This window comes from Nerophis ophidion, linkage group LG04, assembly GCF_033978795.1.
Source record: "Nerophis ophidion isolate RoL-2023_Sa linkage group LG04, RoL_Noph_v1.0, whole genome shotgun sequence".
Taxonomy (NCBI): Eukaryota; Metazoa; Chordata; class Actinopteri; order Syngnathiformes; family Syngnathidae; genus Nerophis; species Nerophis ophidion.
The window spans coordinates 39,162,493-39,176,857 of NC_084614.1; positions in this window are offsets into that span (position 1 = coordinate 39,162,493).

The window sequence follows — 14,365 nt, forward strand, 5'->3', positions numbered from 1 at the left end:
GGAAGGAGGTCCTAATCTCCAGAGCGATGCGTGGAGCAGACTGCTGGACTGACCATCGGATGATCAGAGCCAAATTTCAGATAGAAGTCCGCCCCCAACTGAAGAAAACACCACCAAACAAGAGACTCAACTGTGAAGCACTCAAATCCAAGCACTTTGTAGACTAGCTCAGAGCACAGCTTGCAGAAAATTTGTCTGCAATCCCTGTTGCCCAACTGGACCCTGCCATCAACACCTGCTGGAACTCCATAAGGACAGCCATCTGTCAGGCAGCAGAGGAATCCCTTGGGTACACCAGGCGTAAACATCAGGACTGGTTTGACAACAGTGCACCGGATATCCATAAACTTCTCCAGGCAAAACACAAAGCCCATGCTGCATACCTGGCTAACCCACAATCCATCACACTAAAGACTCAACCCTCTTCCATAAGTGCCGAAGTCCAGCGTACCCTCAGAGCCATGGAGAATGACTGGTGGATCAAGAAAGCCAGCGAGATCCAAATCTATGCTGACACCAACAATTCCCATGGATTTTATGATGCTGTCAGTTCCTCAACATCCTGAGACAACTTCATGATGGAATGCGAGCCTGTGTCCGCATTGGAGGCCAGCAATCCCCCACTTTTAATGTGAAAGTCGGGGTCAGGCAGGGATGTGTCCTAGCCCCTGTCATATTCATCCTCTTTCTCTCAGCAGTTACTCTCCTCTCACACAAAGCTCTGGGAACCACAGATGGCATCCACATACAGTTCCGGCTGGACGGCAGTCCCTTCAACATCCGGCGCCTCCAGGCCTTTACTAAAAGTACAAAACAATTGATCCTAGAACTACAGTATGCTGACGATTGTGCTCTCCTTGCCCACACGCCAGACTCTCTACAACATGCACTTAATGTGGTCTCATCCACGTACAGCGCCCAAGGACTCAAGGTCAATGTTACAAAAACACAGATCTTTGCGCAACACTACATCCACCAGTCAGAAGTGCCTGTCTTCAACATTGATGGCCAGCAGCTCACCATCGTTCCACATTTCACTTACCTCGGAAGCGTCCTTTCCCCCACCTGTAACATCCAGGTCCGTGTTGGGTTAGCGTCTGCTGACTTCGGTAGGCTCAAAACCAGGGTCTTCCTGAACAGAAACCTGACAGTCTCCACCAAAGCAGCTGTTCACAAAGCAGTTTGTCTGTCCACACTGCTATACGGCTCGGAAGCCTGGACCCCTTACCAAAGGCACATCAGAATTCTGGAGAGATACCACATCCGCTGCCTGCAACGGATTCTGGGTCTGACCTCGGAGGACAGGATCCCACATGTGGATATTTTTGACCGGACCCAAACACCCAGCATCCAAGTCTTCCTTGCGCAAAGACATATGCTCTGGGTGGGACATGTAATCCGCATGCCCGCCCAGAGACTTTCCCGACAGATCCTCTACGGTCAACTCCAGGAAGGCTGTAGGTCTCCTGGGGGGTCAGCAGAAACGCTACAAGGACCACATAAAAACCCTCCTGAAGCGCTGTGTTATCCAGCCTTCCGCACTGGAAGTCTTGGCTGCTGATCGCCACACCTGGCGAAACTGCAGTCACGCCGGCATTGCTCATCTCCAGGATGTTAGGATAATTATGTATATATCATCACACTAACTTTAGTATGCTTAAAGTCTGTTGATTTAGTTATTACCAATTGTCCTCAAGTTAGACTTTTTTTTCTAATCTATGCAAGGACAAAACTTCTTGTCTGAGGTGTGGCCTCAGCCACAGATGTTTTCTTTGTTTTGGCCCACTGGCAGCCAAGGACTTCAGGGACCTCGGCAGGGATGGGATGATAGCACGCAAACGAGACAGAGACTTCTAGGATCTTCACGAAGATAAGATGACAACACGCAGACGAAGCGGGGACAAGGCAAAATCACATTCTGTGCGTCCTGGACCTGCTTTGCATAATATATGTGACCACTCCTTTTAGAGGCAGCTTCAGTGATGTTGACTATGGAACTTTGAATGAAAAGTGGAACGCGGGAACTGGACATTAGAGCGTAGGGCAAGACTGTGACTAAGTGTGCAGTGCCCGCGTTCTCCTCATGAGCCCTATTTAACTCTGTCTCTGCTTGGTTCCTTGCTTCTTGTCTGATTAATAGATGTCATCAGTGTTTGAACCTGACACAGGAGCAGACCACTGAGAGGAGAAAACAACAACGTATACAGCGACATCAGCGCACTGCAGAGGCCCCCCTCTCAAACGTGGACTACATCTGCCCCACATGTGGCAAACCATGCGGGTCGTGCATTGGCCTGCACAGCCACATGCGATGGCATATACGAAACCCCCCTCAATAACCCATTACTGGAGCAACGTCATCATCGTAACGATGGACAGCAAGCAAGTGGTACACAGAACATCAATTTCCACAATTCTATTAACCCCAGGTCCAGTGGACCCGGACATCTTATATGTAATAGAAATGTGTAGGAGGGGTGTATGGTGTGTGGTTATTAAATATGTATTCTGATATATGTTATTCACAGAAAATGAGCCAAAGTCAGTGAATCTCAGTTTGAAAAATTAATTTATTGTATAATTTTTCTTTTAATAAAAAATGAAAACGGGTCCCACGGACCCGAACACCACACAAGTACTGTCACATAGACCCTCCCACCACTACACACACACACAAGCACAAACAAACACGCACATTAAGTGTATTATATATTGCTGATGCTGATGTTGTTGTTGTTGAGTGCTTCAGACTTCTGCACAGGACTCACACAGATTGTCTGCTTGAAGTCCTCCCTGTAGACCATAGCAATTTATAACCACCGACACCCAACACACCAAGGCTCAGTGGTTGCATACATTGTTGGGGAAAAGTTGCGGCCATCACACCCAAAGGAATGGCGGTTGCACATGCGAAAATACTCCATTTGCAAAATCGCAGAACTTGATTGCAGTAGATTTACCACAGACGCAGAAGCGAGATGACCAGAAGCCGGTTGACGTCTCCTTTCACCAGAGCCCTGCTAGCCGGGTTGCGGCTCTTATACCGCTGGGTACCAGACCTGTCCTGACCTGGGTGGCCCTACGGGGAACCGAAGTTCCAGACAGCATAGCTCTGACACTACCACGTTTCCATACCGCCTACCACGGCAAGGAAGGCTTGGACTTTCGGGGTGTGCTGTTGATGCTATGATAATAGCAATTTATTGTGGATTAAAGTTTGTTGGTATTGCTTCGTCTTATACATGTTTTCATGGCTGTCGAAAATAACAAATTAACTCATGTGATTAATCAAAAAAATTATTGCATTAATCAGGTGTGTGTGCAGATTAATACCATATTTTTTTTTTTACCTTAACCCATCCATCCATCCCATCCATTTTCTACCGCTTATTCCCTTTTGGGTCGCTGATGCCTATTTCAGCTACAATCGGGGAAAACCCTTAACCCAGCACTTTACAATTATTTTCTGCTCCCCTAGAAAAAAGAAACAATTTCCCACCCACCCACTCTCGGTTAATAAAATTATTAAAAGTACACCGCTGCATAGGATTCTAGCCTTATTAAAAAATGCAAAAAAACAACACATCGGCCTTTCCTCGTCTTCCACAGTAGACAGTGAAGACAAGTGCTACATACACTTCATCACACGGGCACCTTTGCATCGCACCAGGTGCCCCCAGAGGGGCCCACCCCACTATTTGAAAAGCACTGCCTTAACCGCAGTCAATTGTCATGGTGCGGCTTGCAAGGGTACCACTGCACTTTCACGTTTATCTACTTGTTATTGGTTGCGGTGGGAACGGTGCGGCGGGAAGTGAATCAATAATGTCGTTGCTGTCATCATTAGACTATTACTATTGTTGATACAGCTGTTGTCCCTCATTCTCTCACTAAACTCCTGTGTAAAACACTCTGTTATTTTCTCCCTCTCTACTCTCCATCACTCATATCTGTCTTCCTATCTCAACCCAACTGGTCCAGAAAGCCTGGCTTCTGTTCAAAGAAGTTTTTTCCTCGCCTCCATCACCAAAGACTTGCTCATTTGGGGTTCAGTTGATTCTCAATAAAGTACAGAGTGTGATTTTAAATCTGCTTCATATGTCTATAAAGTACTTAAAAGGCTTTTTTTCAAGATCAACTTTTCTTACCTATTGGTACCTGTTTTTGTGTATTTGTACGGAGCCCTAAAGGGACATGGGTGTTTTGTGAGATCTCGCAATACTTTTGCGAGAAGTCGCAAAAGGTTTTTTTCCTATGTCAGTGAACCGGAAGTAAAACAGACACGGCGATGGAGGATTGGGAGCCTATCCATCATCTGTGCTCTGTTCATGGTATGTTAGACCAATACTAAAATATAAATCAATAAACGTCTCCCATGGATGATGGGAGCACAGCACGATTGCAAAAGCCACAACAAAGACTGACGACACAACACAATAATATAAAGCCGAAACACAACTTTTAGCAAGTAAGTACATTTTAATTATAAAGCGCTCTTCACAGATCAAATCACAAAACGCTGTACAAAATATAGCTAAAGTAAAAAAATATATTCACTCTAAAACAACAGGGGCAGCATCGTAAAAAGGATACAAAGTGGATTAAAAATGATGATTAATAGGTGCATTAACTAAAATCTTTACTAAAAAGAGAAGTTTTCAAATGTTTCTTAAAGGCTTCAACACAGTCAAGAACACGGAAGGACTGGTGCAAATTGTTCAAAAGTCTGGGAGCTATAGCCTAGAACAGTATGTGGTTCTCAACCTTTTTTCAGTGATGTACCCCCTGTAAACATTTTTTTAATTCAAGTATCCCCTAATCAGAGAAAAGCATTTCTGGTTGAAAAAAAGAGATAAAGAAGTAAAATACAGCACTATGTCATCAGTTTTTGATGTATTAAATTGTACAACAGTGCAATATATTGCTCATTTGTAGTGGTCTTTCTTGAACTATTTGGAAAAATAGATATAAAAATAACCAAAAACTTGTTGAAAAATAAACAAGTGATTCAATTCTAAATAAAGATTTCTACACATAGAAGTAATCATCAACTTAAAGTGCCCTCTTTGGGGATTGTAATAGAGATCCATCTGGATTCATCAACTTAATTCTACATTTCTTCACAAAAAATGAAATCTTTGAAATCAATATTTATGGAACATGTCCTCAACAATGAATATTGCATTGTTGCATTTCTTTTCACCGTTTATGAACATACATTCATATTTTGTTGAAGTATTATTCAATAAATATATGTATAAAGGATTTTTGAATTGTTACTATTTGTAGAATATTTAAAAAAAATCTCACGTACCTCTTGGCATACCTTAAAGTACCCCCAAGTTACGTTGACACACCGTCTACCGGAACATAAAGAGAAGTAATTTGATGAAAACAAATAAATACAAGAGATGGATGGAGGAGGCTATGGAATTAGGAAGCAAGGGGCCAACACCATCACAGGGATGAGGACGGATACTTATTACCCCACACCTGGGACGCTGGAGAATGAAATAAAAATATGGCCGGGTCAATGAACTTTATTTAGCAGTTAAATGTCCTGTTAAAATGTTGGTTACTGTATTGATACTTTCTTCAATGTTGAAAATGTGGGCAGAAAAGGTTTCTTGTTGATTCAACCTGCAGTGTTGATTGCCCTTTATTCAAGTAAGATGCGAATGCATTGACCATTAATTGTTGTTTATTTGTTTTTTTGTATCCATAATTTATTAATACATAATCCCTTTACAAGAAATAACAGGAGACTTCCCCTGCAGTGTCCGGTATCCACTATTTATTTCATAGTCACACTTGTCGATTTTTTTTTTTGCTAGAAAATCTCTGAATCGATTTCAACTCGATGAATTGTTTCGAATTGTATTGTTCTATAAACATAATATCTTCCCTGAATCGTATCGGCAAACACAAATTCAGAATCTAATCGAATATTTATTAAAACAAATTATTACAGTCTTATAATCAGAAGTGAAAATAACGGCTGTTGGAAGCTTCTGTTATTGTTTACATGCAAAGCAGCCATCTTTGAAGCCACCTTGAGCGTGGTAAAGACTCTCTCACTTTCCAAGTATCAAGTCCGACCTCGGGAGGCGTTCCAGTCGAAATTTCCGACTAGAAAGTCAAAAATTCAGACTTCCCAATACAACTGGAATGCACCATTGACTGCACGAGAAAGTCACAGTTGTCCAGTGCTTTGACAAATCAACAAGCAGACAACAGGCACCATTTGGGGCGCGGGGCGGCAACCCGCGGCTCTGGAGCAGCATGCGGCTCTTTAGATCCACCCTAGTGGCTCCCTGGAGCTTTTTCAAAAATATATGAAAAATGGAAAAGATGAGGGGAAAAACATATTTTTGTTTAAATATGGTTTCTGTAGGAGGACAAACATGACACAAACCTCCCTAATTGTTATAAAGTATGTGATGACTCTTCTTCGGCATGGTAATGCCGGTGTTGTTTTCCCGAGGATGCGTCGAAGCAGAACACAGCAAAGTAAGATATAAGGTATTTATTAAATCATAAAAGGCTAGGAACAAAAACACTGGTGTAAAGAGAAAAGGTAAACAAAAGACGCTAGCGTGAAAGCTAAGATAAACACAAGGAAAAATAAAACTTGGCATGAGGACACAAAGGAGTAAACAAAACATTCAGCATGAAAGCTGGAATAAAAAGTGGCTTAGCGTAAGAGCTAGCGAGAATATACATACGAAGAAGGATGAGAGTCGTCACTGTTGCGCGTGGGCAAATTAGGATCCGAGGAAGACTGAACAGAAAAGACTGGCTTATAAAGGAGGGTGATTAGCTGAAGCAGGTGTGCGGGACTGAGTGTAGCAGGTGAACTAACGAGTAACCATAGTGATGGACAAAACAGGAAATAAACGGGTCAGATGGAGTATGAAAACACAGATGGAAAAATAAAAAACATGTGAAGATCCGAGTAACGGATCGCAACAAAGCCTACTGTTTGTATTAAACATGCTTCACTGGCCCGAGTATTAGGCGAGCGCCGTTTTGTCCGACTAATTTTGGCGGTCCTTGAACTCACCCTAGTTTGTTTACACGTATAACTTTCTCCGACTTTCTAAAACGTGATTTATGCCACTTCTTTTTCTGTCTCATTTTGTCCACCAAACTTACAACTTTGTGCATGAATGCACAAAGGTGAGTTTTGTTGATGTTATTGACTAATGCGGAGTGTGCTAATCAGACATATTTGGTCCCTGCATGAGTGCAAGCTAATCGATTCCAACATGCTATTTAGGCTAGCTGTATGTACATATTGCATTACTATGCCTCATTTGTAGCGATATTTGAGCTCATTCAGTTTCCTTTAAGTCCTCATAATTCAATTTATATCTCATGACACACTATCTGTATGTAATATGGCTTTTAATTTTTTGCGGCTCCAGACAGATTTTTTTATTTATTTTTGGTCCAATATGGCTCTTTCAACATTTTGGGTTGCCGACCCCTGGTCTGGGGTAATGTGTCTATGTGAATGTGTGTGTCTGCGTGCGTGTGTCATATTCCCATTATTTGGAAATATATGTAAGCCGACCCCTTCTTTAGTTACAACCTGCAACAAGGCATCTGAGAGACGTATAAAACAATTCCTTTAATTTATGCGTGAAAATATCATGATTCAGGATGAAGATGCTACCAAGACACGTGGGGCCTGATCCTCTCTGAGCCAAATACAATGCGCTAAACAGCATGTGCAAACAATTCAATTGCATGTACTTGTAGTGGGCGTGTGGCGTGTGATTTACTAGCAGCATGTGAATAGGCGCTTGTCTTCCAACAGGTAAAAGCTGGAATATACTTTTGCAGTACATAGCTTGCGTCCCTTCTGACGGTGTCTCAATTCGTTTGTAGCACTTCTGTGAGTCGTTGGCGCGTGACTTGTAATGTCCCTCCAAAACACTGAGGGGCAGTGTCTCCTGAAAGAGCAACCACAGCTGTCGTTCACCAGATATTTACCTTTTTCTGAAGAGTGAGCAATGACCACTTTGCCATCTTAGTTGGAACTGGATCAAATCATTCAGAAACATCAATCAATCAATGTTTACTTATACAGCCCTAAATCACTAGTGTCTCAAAGGGCTGCACAAACCACAACACAAACCACTACGACATCCTCGGTAGGCCCACATAAGGGCAAGGAAAACTCACACCCAGTGGGACGTCGGTGACAATGATGACTATGAGAACCTTGGAGAGGAGGAAAGCAATGGATGTCGCGCGGGTCTAACATGATACTGTGAAAGTTCAATCCATAATGGATCCAACACAGTCGCGAGAGTCCAGTCCAAAGCGGATCCAACACAGCAGCGAGAGTCCCGTTCACAGCGGAGCCAGCAGGAAAACATCCCAAGCGGAGGCGGATCAGCAGCGCAGAGATGTCCCCAGCCGATACACAGGCAAGCAGTACATGGCCACCGGATCGGACTGGACCCCCTCCACAAGGGAGAGTGGGACATAGGAGAAAAATAAAAGAAACGGCAGATCAACTGGTATAAAAAGGGAGTCTATTTAAAGGCTAGAGTATACAAATGAGTTTTAAGGTGAGACTTAAATGCTTCTACTGAGGTGGCATCTCAAACTTTTACCGGGAGGGCATTCCAGAGTACTGGAGCCCGAACGGAAAACGCTCTATAGCCCGCAGAATTTTTTTGGGCTTTGGGAATCACTAATAAGCCGGAGTCCTTTGAACGCAGATTTCTTGCCGGGACATATGGTACAATACAATCGGCAAGATAGGATGGAGCTAGACCGTGTAGTATTTTATACGTAAGTAGTAAAACCTTAAAGTCACATCTTAAGTGCACAGGAAGCCAGTGCAGGTGAGCCAGTACAGGCGTAATGTGATTAAACTTTCTTGTTCTTGTCAAAAGTCTAGCAGCCGCATTTTGTACCAACTGTAATCTTTTAATGCTAGACATGGGGAGACCCAAAAATAATACGTTACAGTAATCGAGGCGAGACGTAACAAACGCATGGATAATGATCTCAGCGTCTTTAGTGGACAGAATGGAGCGAATTTTAGCGATATTAAGGAGATGAAAGAAGGCCGTTTTAGTAATGCTTTTAATGTGTGCCTCAAAGGAGAGAGTTGTGTCAAAGATAATACCCAGATTCTTTACTGAGTCGCCTTGTTTAATTGTTTGGTTGTCAAATGTTAAGAGTTGTATTATTAAATAGAGGTCGGTGTCTAGCAGGACCGATAATCAGCATTTCCGTTTTTTTGGCGTTGAGTTGCAAAAAGTTAGCGGACATCCATTGTTTAATTTCATTAAGACACGCCTCCAGCTGACTACAATCCGGCGTGTTGGTCAGCTTTAGGGGCATGTAGAGTTGGGTGTCATCAGCATAACAGTGAAAGCTAACACCGTATGTGCGTATGATGTCACCTAGCGGCAGCATGTAGATACTGAAGAGTGCAGGGCCAAGGACCGAACCCTGGGGAACTCCACACATTACCTTAACGTAGTCCGAGGTCACATTGTTATGGGAGACGCACTGCATCCTATCAATAAGATAAGAGTTAAACCAAGACAGGGCTAAGTCTGACATACCAATTTGTGTTTTGATACGTTCTAATAAAATATTATGATCGACGGTATCGAAGGCAGCGCTAAGATCGAGGAGCAGCAACATAAATGACGCATCAGAATCCATCGTTAGCAATAGATCATTAGTCATTTTTGCGAGGGCTGTCTCCGTGGAGTGATTTGCCCTGAAACCGGATTGCAAGGTTTCACATAGATTGTTAGAGGCTAAGTGTTCATTTAACTGCTCCGCAACAATTTTTTTGAGGATTTTTGAAATAAAGGGAAGGTGAGACACCGTTCGGTAGTTTACCATGAGGTCAGGATCGAGGTTAGGTCTTTTAAGAAGAGGATGAATAACCGCTTTTTTGAATGCTAGGGGAACAGTGCCCGAGGAAAGTGATAAGTTTATCATATTTAGCACTGATGGACCTAATAATACAAAGAGCTCCTTGATCAGTTTCCCAGGAAGAGGGTCAAGTAAACATGTTGTTTGTTTCATTCCATTTACACATTGGAACAATTCTTCTAATGTTATTTCCTCAAAACGTCAGTTTACTTTTAATGAAAATACGTTTGTGAAGATGGACTGTGCAACTCCTGAACGAGTCGCGGCAATGGACGGGCAAATTTGCAATTTTAATGAATCGTTCGGGACATGGGACAAGAGAGATATATGTCATTGAAAATTTTAAAAAAAAAAACTATTGTAAGACCTGCTGGTGTTATTATGTTCATGTGTTATTGATGTTCAGCGTTCAAATGTTGAACATACCATGACTGAAATACGATTGACGGAAAAGTGTTGTGTGTGAGAGAAAAACACATGCGTGCAAGAGAAAAAAATATGAGTTGGGAATTGAACCTGTTGTTAGCACATGATTGGCAATAAAATATAAAAATAAACTTATACTTTGTGTAACTACTTTTACACCAGGATTCGGAAACCTTTTGCGCTGAGAGAGCCATGAAAGCCAAATGTTTTAAAATGTATTTCTGAGAGCCATGTAATATTTTTTAACACTGAATACAACGAAATACGTGCATTTTTAAGTAAGACAAACATTTTTAAAGTATAAGAAGTATTTTCTTCTTTTTAATAACATTGTTATTCTAAGCTAACCAATAATAAATAAAATACTTCTTCATGCAACTTCGTGTTTAAAATGCATGAGAATGTTTTATACGTTGTTTTTAACACGTACCATGAATTGATTTACTTAGACCCCGACGTAAACAAGTTGAAAAACTTATTCGGGTGTTACCATTTAGTGGTCAATTGTACAGAATATGTACTGTACTGTGCAATCTTCTAAAAATCAATCAATCAAATCAATCAATCAATCAATCAATCAATGAATCAAAACTGTGATTACCAGCGGAATTATTCATTACTTATCGTGTTAAGTAATGTCAGCTAAGACTTATCTGAGAGCCAGATGTAGTCATCACAAGAGCCACATCTGGCTCGAGAGCCATAGGTTCCCTACCCTGCTTTAGACAAAACAAGCTGAAGAAATGTCACATTCAGCAATTAATTTTAGAGTGCATATGAAGTACACGATAACACTTTGCATGCAAATATTCAATCACTCTTGCCTTATCTCATACACAAATGTGTGCATTTCAAACACAAAGTCTGCTCTCCAGTGCACAGGGACCCTCCACGGCGAAAGCTGACCAATCACAGCTCTGCGGTCCTTGATGCCACGCTTGGGTTTTTGGTGCATGTCAGGCTCTGCAGGAGAGTACGAAGGGGTAAAAGCAAGACAGCGTCGCGTATGCAAGTTACATGACACGAGAGTATATCCCAATCTTAACACTGCATGTGCTATTAAAAAGTGGTGCAGACCGCCTTATTTAAATGGGGGTTTTGCACAAACTGTACGGGGCTACCACCTCGATCATATACTGCAAATCCACATATTACGCTCCTACCTGTGGTGTTTTTCTATTTTTTTAAACATGCAGCAAACAACATGTACCAGATTTTATGGACATTTTAGTTGTCCTGCAGTGCATCTACATTGAAACCACTTTTTTTTTTTTTTTTGCGAGCTGATAGTGTGCTCGTGGGAATGGCTGCGGCACTGATCTAGAATCTGAAAAAGAATATGCAAGAAAAGGCAGTTTTTTCACATAGGACAGAAAGTAACTACATAAAAAAACACACCAGTACACTCAAAATCAGCCTCTTAAGTCATTCCGTAGCTATACAATTAGAAAACAATATTGCTGAATAGACAATATGACTAATATTTAAATTATTTACAATCCATATAATACAAGTTGACAAATATATGTAGGATGGAGCAATCCCCTGCTTCCTCACAGCCATGTGTGTAACTGTCAATTAGCATATACTTTTCAGATGTGCTAAATAAAGATGCAGGATAGCATTCACAGTTGAGTTTTCCATCCATCCATCCATTTTCTACCGCTTATTCCCTTTCGGGGTCACGGGGGGCGCTGGCGCCTATCTCAGCTACAATCGGGCGGAAGGCGGGGTACACCCTGGACAAGTCGCCACCTCATCACAGGGCCAACACAGATAGACAGACAACACTCACACTCACATTCACACACTAGGGCCAATTTAGTGTTGCCAATCAACCTATCCCCAGGTGCATGTCTTTGGAGGTGGGAGGAAGCCGGAGTACCCGGAGGGAACCCACGCATTCACGGGGAGAACATGCAAACTCCACACAGAAAGATCCCGAGCCTGGATTTGAACCCAGGACTGCAGGACCTTCGTATTGTGCGGCAGACGCACTAACCCCTCTGCCACCGTGAAGCCCACAGTTGAGTTTTATTGTTGATAAATCAAACTGCGTGTGCAGAATAATTATATTTGCATATTCCCCCCCTAGTATTGTGGGCATTCTGATGATCTGCATATATTCTGCATATTCCTTAAAACAGACACGCCTAATGGATTGCGGGCCTTACTTTGCTCCAGAGATGTGACATTTCCGAACGAGTCGAGTCTTTTGAATGGCTCTTTCAAGTGAACGATGAGATCCAGTTCGCAGTTGTAATTTGTTCGTTTGAGAGCCGTTCTTTATGCAACATCATCACGCTGACCTCTTGGAATCAGCATCTGAATAAAAAGCTTTATCGGCTTTATTTGTTGAAGGAGTAAAGTAGTCACCGAGTTAGAGTCGTCCCAAAAGGCTGTATTCATGTGAACGCTATGATGCGTACGCACTTACACAGGCAGTTAACTTAGAGGTGGAATTTAATAAGCAAAAGTTGGGTTGGCCCTGCAAAGAGGTGGCGACTTGTCCAGGGTGTACCCCGATTGTAGCTGAGATAGGCACCAGCGCCCCCCGCGACCCCAAAGGTAATAAGCGGTAGAAAATGGATGGATGAATGGGTTGATTACATGCATTACATAGTGACGTCACTGTCAAACAATTGGGAAATTGCACCATCTTGCAGAATGTTTAAAAATGCAACAAAAGCCAAATTACATTATTATCAATATTTCAAAAATAGTTCTAACCAACAGTGCCCGCCAAAGAGTAAAAAGTGGGCGTTCCAAAATGTGCTGAAACTTGTTAAAAACCAGCTTAAAGTCACTCCTGTGTCTATTTCCCGGGAACTTTTACCTATCGACATCATTTAGAGGTGCGGAACTATCAAAAAGTGCCAACGTTGTTGGCCTTAAAAGGGCACTGTATTAAAGCTCACTGTTTTGCATGGTTAAGTGTATGTGTCTTGTCCGACTATTTTCGGCAGTCCTTGAAAGCATCATAGATGGATGGATAGTACTTTTTGATTCCTTCAGGAGAGTTCCCTCAAGAAAATAAAAACTAATAATTGTGTGGACTGTGAAGCAGCAGCTTTGTTTAGGTGTATAACTTTCTCCGATACTGACACAGAAAGACGTGTTTTATGCCACTCCTTCTTTGTCAGCTTTTGTCCACTAAACGTTTAAATGCTGTGCGTGACTGCACAAAGGTGAACTTTGATGACATTAATGACTTCTGTGGATCGATATACAAGCATATTGGGACAGTGCATACCTTCAAGCAAATTGGCGCGAGCATGCAGTCAGGCAAACTGCATGTTTATAGTTTCTATCAATATTTCTATTCATTTTTAATCACTATGCTTCGTTAGCAGGTACATTGGAGCTCATTTCATTTATTTACTCATGTCCTCGATGTATTTGATTTCATATTTGCATATCTCATTACACTTTTATATGTGTGTAATATTGGTTGCATTTATGATTGTGAGTTTGTGTGCCGTGTTATTTCAAGACCACAGCAAACGTTAACCTGCTTGCCCAAGATGGTAATAAACACACTAAGGAAGATAACCTGATGTTTCCTTTGACTTGGACACACACATCTATACGTTTTGGACACTCTAACCCAGATCTGGGCAAATTGAGGGCGGGGGGCCGCACGCAGCCCGTTAAGCTTTTCAATTTAAGTCTCACCTTAAAACTCATTTGTATACTCTAGCCTTTAAATAGACCTCCTTTTTAGACCAGTTGATCTGCCCCTTCTTTTCTTTTTCTCCTCTGCCCCCCCCTCCCTTGTGGAGGGGTTCCGGTCCGATGACAATGGATGAAGTACTGGCTGTCCGGAGTCGGGACCCAGGATGGACCGCTCATCGGGACCCAGGATGGACCGCTCGTTTGTGTATCGGTTGGGGACATCTCTACGATGCTGAGCCGACTCCGCTTGGGATGGTTTCCTGTGGACGGGACTCTCGCTGCTGTCTTGGGTCCGCTTTGAACTGAATTGTCGCGGCTGTGTTGGAGCCACTATGGATTGAACTTTCAC